Source organism: Lynx rufus, unplaced genomic scaffold (assembly GCF_022079265.1).
Source record: "Lynx rufus isolate CCGP_SWC_20201006 ecotype Redwood Valley unplaced genomic scaffold, mLynRuf1.p SCAF_2, whole genome shotgun sequence".
Classification (NCBI taxonomy): Eukaryota; Metazoa; Chordata; class Mammalia; order Carnivora; family Felidae; genus Lynx; species Lynx rufus.
In genome coordinates, this window is record NW_025814834.1 from 207,011,380 (window position 1) to 207,019,563 (window position 8,184).

Below are 8,184 nucleotides of genomic sequence, written 5' to 3' on the forward strand. Positions count from 1 at the left end.
CTGGGGACCACACACACAGACACACACACACACACACACACACACACACACACACACACACACACATGCACACACACTGAGGTGCCAAAGAGAGATGCCATTTTTCCCTGCAGAGAGCTGTCTTCCTGCTCCTCCCCTTTTCCCAGTGACCCAGTGAACAGGCCCTTCCCTCTCTCCTCCTCTGAGCCCTGGGGCCCCTTGCTTGTAGCAGCTGGTCTTACCTCTCAGCTCAGTGCAAGCCCCCACCCCCAAGCAGGAATTAAAACCCCAGCCTGACCCTACAGGGGTTTATCCTACAGTTGAAAAGATGAAAATACTTGCCAGATGCCACTAGAAAGCAAGTTGAAACTATGGGACTTCTAGCAGTGAGTAATTGTGTGAGCAAAGAGGCTCGGCAGGGGCCCTCTGGGAGGGCTGAAGAACTGCAGAAGGGAGGTGATGAGGGAGCATAAGGCAAGCTGAGGGCAAAGTACAGGCTAACAACACCCCTCCCCCCAAGGTGAGATATGTGTGATATTCCTCAGACACTCCTGGCTGCCCCAGAACAGGGGAAAGGAAAGAAAGCAGATGGTTGACTGATAGAGATCACAGTCATGCAGGACAGGAGTCTCCTTCAGTTTACAGATAACTTAGTAAACTGCAAGAAAAAGGCAATCTTATCCATAACCTATTCTCCAGAAATCTATAGACGCCATTTCTTGGAGGCCTAATATCACCCTCATCAAGAGGGAAGGGGGTTTAGGTGCTTGCCACGGTGATATGGGAAACAAAGGCAAATGAAAAATTAAATTCCCTTACTGCCTACAGCCCACTGAAGAGTCCTGAAACAGGCAGAGTGACCTCCCTCTAGGAGCTCAGTTGCCTCGATGATGACACCTTGCTAGGGGCAAAAGGGAATCTTGGCTTAACATTATCCTGCCCCAGGATTCTGTGAGTGTCCCTAAACACATAGAAATTCCTTTGCAAACTTCCTTTATCTTTAGCCCCCAAGTATATGTTGGCAATTATACTCCAAGCATATGGCCCCTGATATATATCTGAAGGGTCTCATGACTGAGGTTTTACCGAACAGTAATAAATGATGTTTTCCTAACAACAGCTAGCCCCTCAAGGTCCTGGAAACCTTGCTTCCAAAATTCCTTAGAGACTTACGCTGTCCTTAAACCCCTCCCAACCTGAAGGTATATAATCAGTCATTGTTCATAACCCCAGTGCAGCTCTTTCTGCCCACGGGTCCTGTCCCCGTGCTTTAATAAAATCACCTTTTTGCACCAAAGACATCTTCAAGGATTCCTTCTTGGCTGTCAGCTCTGAACCGCCCCCCCCATCACCCCAAAACCCCATCAGAGGGACTGAAGAAGACACTAAACTTTAAGGAATCTAGGACAATTATAAACCCAATTTGAAATGGGCCAGACCTTTATGGAGAAAACTATAAGACTTTTTACTGAAGAACATGTAAGAAGACCTGAATTAAACACAGGGGAGCACCCTGGTCATGAATGGAAAGGTTCACTGGAATGCAAGGTGTCGACGTTCCCACAAGTTAATCTATAATTTCAGTGTTCTCTCAACCAAAACTCCAAGATCATTTTTCATGGCACGTGATAAGCCAACTCACACGGAGGAGAAAATGTGCAATGGCCAAGACCATTTTGAAAAAGAACAATGAGGGAGCTGGCCTGTCAGTATCTGTTATAAACTTATAGTAAATAATAAAGTGTGCTGCTGGTGTGTACAGATAGAGGAATGGAATGACTGGAATTTTGGGGAGAGCCAGAAACAATTCTCTGTATATGTGGGTATTAGTATAGGATAAAGGAAGCCCTTTAAATCAGCTGAGAAATGGTGAGCCATCTAACAAGTGGATGTTAGGACATCCACTTGGGAAAAAATGAATCTAGACCTCACCTCCCTCACACAACTCTCACACACAGTCACAGCAATAAATTCTACATGTACTAGAAACCTAAGCTTCATATGCTTTTATATAATCATAAAAGTATTAGATAAAATATAGCAGGATGTGTTTATAACTTTGGGTAAGCACAGCCATCTTTAAAAAGATACAAATAGGGGCACCTCGCCGGCTCAGTCGATAGAGCATGTGACTCTTGATCTCAAGGTTGTAAGTTTGAGCCCCATGTTGGGTGTAGAGATTACTTGTTAAAAAAAATGTCTTAGAAAAAAGAAAAAAGAAAAGAAATACAAATTCAGAGCATTTCAAACTGATAAAAATTATCTTCCCAAAATAAAAAAAAAAAGCTGAAGAAAACTGTAACATGATACTCTAGACTGAATTAAATATCCTCAAGCAGGTGGGGATATGGGAAAACACCTTAAATCAAATACAGAAACTTGGGGCGCCTGGCTGGCTCAGTCGGTGGAGCAGGTGACTCTTGATTTTGGAGTTACGAGTTCAAGCCCCACGTTGGGTGTAGAGTACGTAAATAAATAAAACTTAAAAAAATAGTAACTGAATGGGCTTGACTCACTTATTAAAATTGTTATTATTAGTTTTAAAGATTTTATTTTTAAGTAATCTGTACACCCAACATGGGACTTGAACTCACAACCCAGAGATCAGGAGTCCAATGCTCTAACAACAGAGCCAGCCAGGCGCCCCTGAAAATTATTTTAAAATTGGCTCATAAAGGGGCACCTGGCTGGCTCCATCAGTGGAGCATACAACTCTTGATCTCAGGGTCCTGAGTTCAAGCCCCATGTTGGGCGTAGAGCTGACTTACAAAAAAAAAAAAAAAGACTCAAAAGCAAAACTCAGTTCTATGGTTTATACAAGAGACACAACCAAAACACAGAGAAACAGGGAAGAGTGAAGGGATGGGCACAGATTTATGAGACAAATGGAAACAAGAAAGCACGGTCTGCAACCCTGATACCAGAATTCAACCAAAATAAAACATTTAGTGAGACAAAGAGAGACACGTTGTAATGCTAAAAGCCACGTTTCACAACGAAGATACAACAGTGATGGAGATCTATGCACGGAATGACACATCAATCCTCTCTACCTAAGACAAAAGCCAACTTGTAACAGCACTCCAGAAGGCCATAAGGGTGGGCTTGGAGAGAGAAGGTAATGTAGTGGGAGTAAGGGTTGTGGGTATTTGGGCCACTTCCTCATACAATTACTTGCACCTTCGGGGCTTTCCTCAAGCCCAGTGTCAAATATACAAGCCCAATTTGATAGTGAGTGTACCGCCCACTTTTCTGGCTTGGTGGATCAGACAATACCCAATCCATGATGAGCAGCTCAGATTGTGTGGTAACGTGGGGGCCCATGGTCATGTGCCCGGTTGCAAGCCAAAAGTTGTTTCTCAAAAACAGTGTAGATATCCACTCAAGTTGGAAGGGCTGAGTTCCAAAATCCGAAGGGTCTGTGCTAGGATTCAGCTGTAGGCACCTACCATTTCTATCTGCCAGTAATACTCAAAGCTCCGTGGAACCTGCTGGATCACACGGCCCAACCAGCCTAAGACCTGTTGCAGAGCCTTCTTACGTTCTGGGCTCCACTCAAAACTATCAGCTCATCAGGTGTCCAGGTGGCTCAATCAGTGGAGTATATGACTCTTGATCTCAGTGTTGTGAGTTCAAGCCCCATGTTGGATGTAGAGATTACTTAAAAAGAAAATCTTTAGGGGCGCCTGGGTGGCTTGGTCAGTTAAGCGTCTGGCTTTGGCTCAGGTCATGATCTCTTAGTTCATGGGTTTGAGCCCTGCATCGGGCTATGTGCCGACAGCTCAGAGCCTGAAAGGCTGCTTCGGATTCTGTGTCTACCTCTCTCTGCTCCTCCTCCACTCATGCTCTTTCTCTCTCTTAAAAATAAATAAATATTACCCCCTCCCATTTTTTTTTTTAATTTAAAGGGACACCTGAGTGGCTCAGGTGGTTGAGCATCTATCTGACTTCAGCTCAGGTCATGATCTCGTAGTTCATAGGTTCGAGCCCCACATTGGGTTTACTGCTGTCCCCCTCTCTCTGCCCCTTCCCTGCTCAAGCTGTCTCTCTCAAAAATAAAAATAAAACATTTTAAAAATCGAAAAAAAAATTTTAAGCCTTTGTCTAATTGTTTCAACAACTGAATCATTTCTGAGTCTGGCTTGGTTGATTCCTTTGTCTATTGACGGTGGATGGTTTTTTCCTCGCTCTTTAGTGTGTTATGATTTTTGACTGAATGACATTTTGTGTTAGGATAGTAGACACTAAATTAAATAGAATTAATGGCAATTGCATTAAATGGGCAATACATTTTCTGCTAGACAATTAGTATAGAAGCTTAAGTCAGTTTAGTCAAAGGTTGGGCTGGTTTGGACTTTCTTGTTGCTATGGTCACCTTCATTGCTCCACTGGCTTCCAATTCTTCTAGCATCACCTCAGGCTTAGGATAGGGTTAGTGGGGTGCCTGGCTGGCTTAGTAGGTAGAACATGCGACTCTTGAGCTCAAGGTTACAAGTTCAAGCTCCACTGTTGGGCAGAGAGCTTACTTAAAAGAAACGAAAAAAAAAGGATGGGGGCTAGGCTGCTGGAGGGATTTTTTTATTAGCACTCCTGCCCCACCCCTGGGCTTTCCACGCATCACTTGGGTTGCTGTTGTGTATTACCTGATGCTTACTAGCCTGGGGGAAGGGGGATGGTCTGTTGTCCTGGTGCAGCCTCAGTCTTAGGCAAACTCTGCACTCCTGGTCTTAGGGCTGAGGCTTCCCCAGTGATCCTGTAATAGCATAGGTGTAGGATCCTGGTACAGGATGGTTTCCTGCCCTTCCCTCCCTCCCCCCACCTACTGCAGCGGGCCTTCACATGAGCCCTGGGGTTAAGGGTTTGCTGCCTGTCCCTAGCAGCCTAAGACTTTTGTTCTCTAGAGGGGAAGGGTCCCGGTGAGGTTGAGATTTACCCCCTCCCTGAAGCTGCAGCTACACCCCTCCTTCTCCAAGCCTGATGGGGTGGGTGCTAACTCATGTTTTGGCTGCAACTCCCAGGGGTCCTCTACTTTCATACTTGCCTAATATTGTGTATTTGAAATACTGTGTATTTGAAGGAAATCACTTCTCTGTTTCTGCACCTGTGAAATGGGGCTGATGATGCCCACCTCACACAGCTCCCGTGAGGCAATGGTGATGTAAGGGCGCTTGTTAAGGGGAGAGCAGCAAACACACACACAGGGTGACTGATGCCGGGGTCTCTGCTTCCTCACCTGTGCAAAGGCGCAGAGGCAGAGACGCCTGGGATGGAAGGTGGGGAGGTCAAGCTTGGGAGTAGGATGGGGACAGTGGTGGGAAGAGAGGCTGCAAACCAAAAAGGTCAGCCCCAGCCCCGACTGCCTGGGTTTAATCTTGGCTCCCAGCAGTAAATCCCTGTCACCTGGGAGAAGCTGAGTAACCACAGTGAGGCTCATTTCCTTCACCTGCAAAATGGGTTTTGAGATTTGTAAGAATTCAATTAAAGAGGAAAAAGCTTGAACATATGTAAGCAAGTGAGGCTGGAGATCAGGGATGCAAACACTGCAGAGAGAGAGAGAGAGAGAGGGACAGCCTGGCCATCGGGCTGCGTCCTTCCAGCCATAATGGGGATCGGGCTTTATCCTAAGATCAATGGGAACTATTGGAGAGTATAAACAGGGGAGTTGCATGATCAATTTTGGGTTTTTAAAAGCGTTTTTGCTGATTGTGCAGAGAATGGATTGTGTGAAGGCCAGAGCGGAATCGGGGAGACCAATCAGGAAGCAGAGAAAAAAAGAGGAACATGGCACATCCAGGGCAGCGGAGAGCCTGGACCTGGACCCTGTGTACCATTTCCATTTCCTTCCAGCACCCGGAAGGAAAAATGGTTCTACAGAGGGAGTTTGCTAGGGAGTTCAAGCTAAGGGGTTTCTTGCTAATTTCAACATATGACCACCAGAGGGCGCAAAACCCTAAAGAGACGCTTGGAGTCAGACCTGGGTCCGCCTCTCCCGACTCTGTCCTGGGACTGGGGCCGCCATAGCCAGAGGTGAACCCTTCTCTTTACCCAGTTAGATGGCTGACTCTGGGGCTAACAGGAGCTAGCCTTCAGTCCTGGGGGTGTTTTGTGAAAAAGCAGTGAGTAAATTGAAGGAAACCTGGACTGGGAGCCCCAAAATGTGAGTTCTAGCCCCTTCCCCACAGCTCCCTGACTTAGGCAAGTTCCTTCACCTCCCCGAGAGCCTCCAAATCTGCAAGAAAGGACAGAATTTTTGCCACTACTTCCTCTTTTGCTCCCCGGTTTGGCCCAGACCCTGAATTCAGAGAGAGGCTGTGTAATGTAGGGGCTCAGAACCTGGTGTTTGAGCCACCGCCATCTGGGGTCAAGTCCCACTCTAACCACAAGGTAGCCACGCTACCTTGGCCGAGCGACTTCATCTCCTGGAGCCCCAGTTTCCATCTCTGTTAAAATGGGTAGACTAGCACATCCCTTGCACAGTTGCAAACTGTGCTAAGTCTTCGTAGAGTTGCTGGCACGTAATAATTGCTCAACACACGCTTATAATTGAGCTAGAAACTGGATTCACAGTCACGTAACCGCTTACTTGCTTCTCCAGGAACGGGGCTGGAGTAAGTGGCTTCCAGCAAGATTCCTTCCCTTTTCTGAGCATCAGTTTGCCCAAGAGAAGAAAACAGCAGGTTGGATTAGATTGGATACTCAGCGGGAGGCCTTTTAGCCCTGAGGTTCCAGGCTGCTCTGATCTCCCTCCCGCCCCTCCCTTCCTTTCTTCTATTCATCCATCGCGTGTCCTTCACTCAACAACTACATATTTATTGGCTATCTACTATACTCCAGGTGCAGGAAACGAAACAGACCCACATCAAAACAGGTGTATAATCCACTGAGAGCCAGCCCGTTGGAAGCATGTTTGTTCAAACCCTTCTTTGCTTTCTCTTCCAGCAATCAATCCTTGCAGGTTATTTCGTGTTTGGAACAGGAAAGCATTGTGCCAAGAGTTTATTTCTGTGCATCTCTGTGTGGCTGTGTACACACACACATTTATATATAACATTTGCAGCAGCGTTGTCATAGGAACCGTTTTTTGGTCTCTGGGCCTGGGGGATGCTGTGAGTGGCAGAGCTTTTATGGAACACCCCCTGCATGCACTTTTGTGTGGTGTGAAATCCTGCTGGGAGAGTTGCCCCAAGAGCTTTTGTCGGCCCTTTTGATCATTGCTGCCTATTTTTCTCATTGATCTTGTCGGATGTGAGCGAATTTGACTGAGGGAACTGAATGTCAAGCTCAGTGACTGGCAGAGCAAGATCCTCTGGGACATTTGCCAACTAGCGGCGTGGATAGGTCCGCTTGGGCTCTTTTGTCTTCTTAAACCCTTGATGTGGGAATGTTTAAGGCTTTGGGGAAGACTTGGATGATAAGACAAAAGCAGCCAGGGAATGTGTTTTCAGAACGACAGCTGCAGGGCCACTTTTGGACTTGGCAGGCGGTGCCAGCGCTGGGAGGGGCAGAGCGCCAGCTGGAGGGAGGGTAAGGGACTCGCTATTCACCAGCAGCTTCTCTGGGCCCGGCCCCCACCCTGGGTGCTTTGAGTATGTTACTTCCTGGAATCCTGGAATCCACCTGGTGGGATAGACATGGTGGTTCCTAGCAGGAGACTGGCATGGGAGAGGAAAAGTGGCCTAGCTAGAGAGTGGCAAATCTGAGATTCAAACCCAGGCTGGGCCTGACCCCCTCTGCCATGCCAAACTTTCCGCAGCCGGTTCCCCTCCCTCCTGGGTCGGGAATGGCAGTTCAGAGAATGGCCGAAAGGGTACATTCACCTTGAATACAAAAGCTGGCTCATGTTTTGGTTTCCTGCGGGCTTAGTGCACACTAGGCACTCTTTCACTTACTCATTATAAAGTCCTTTGGGATAGATGCTACATTATCATTACTATTATCGCAGATAAAAGACTGAGGTACTCAGAGGTTGGAAGTCTCACACAAGGTGGCGGAGTTAATGAGGTGAGATGTGAACCCAGGCAACCTGGCTCCAGAGCTTGAGCTCTTCACCGCTGTGCTTTTCTGGCCTGTGAGTCCTACATGTGTGCAGTTCTACGACTGAGCCGCGTGGCCTCTCCCCTCCCCAAAGAGCTATAGGGAAAAGGACCCTATTTACTGATGATCTCCTGTGTTCAGTACTGCTCTAGGTCTTTCCACCTCACAGCC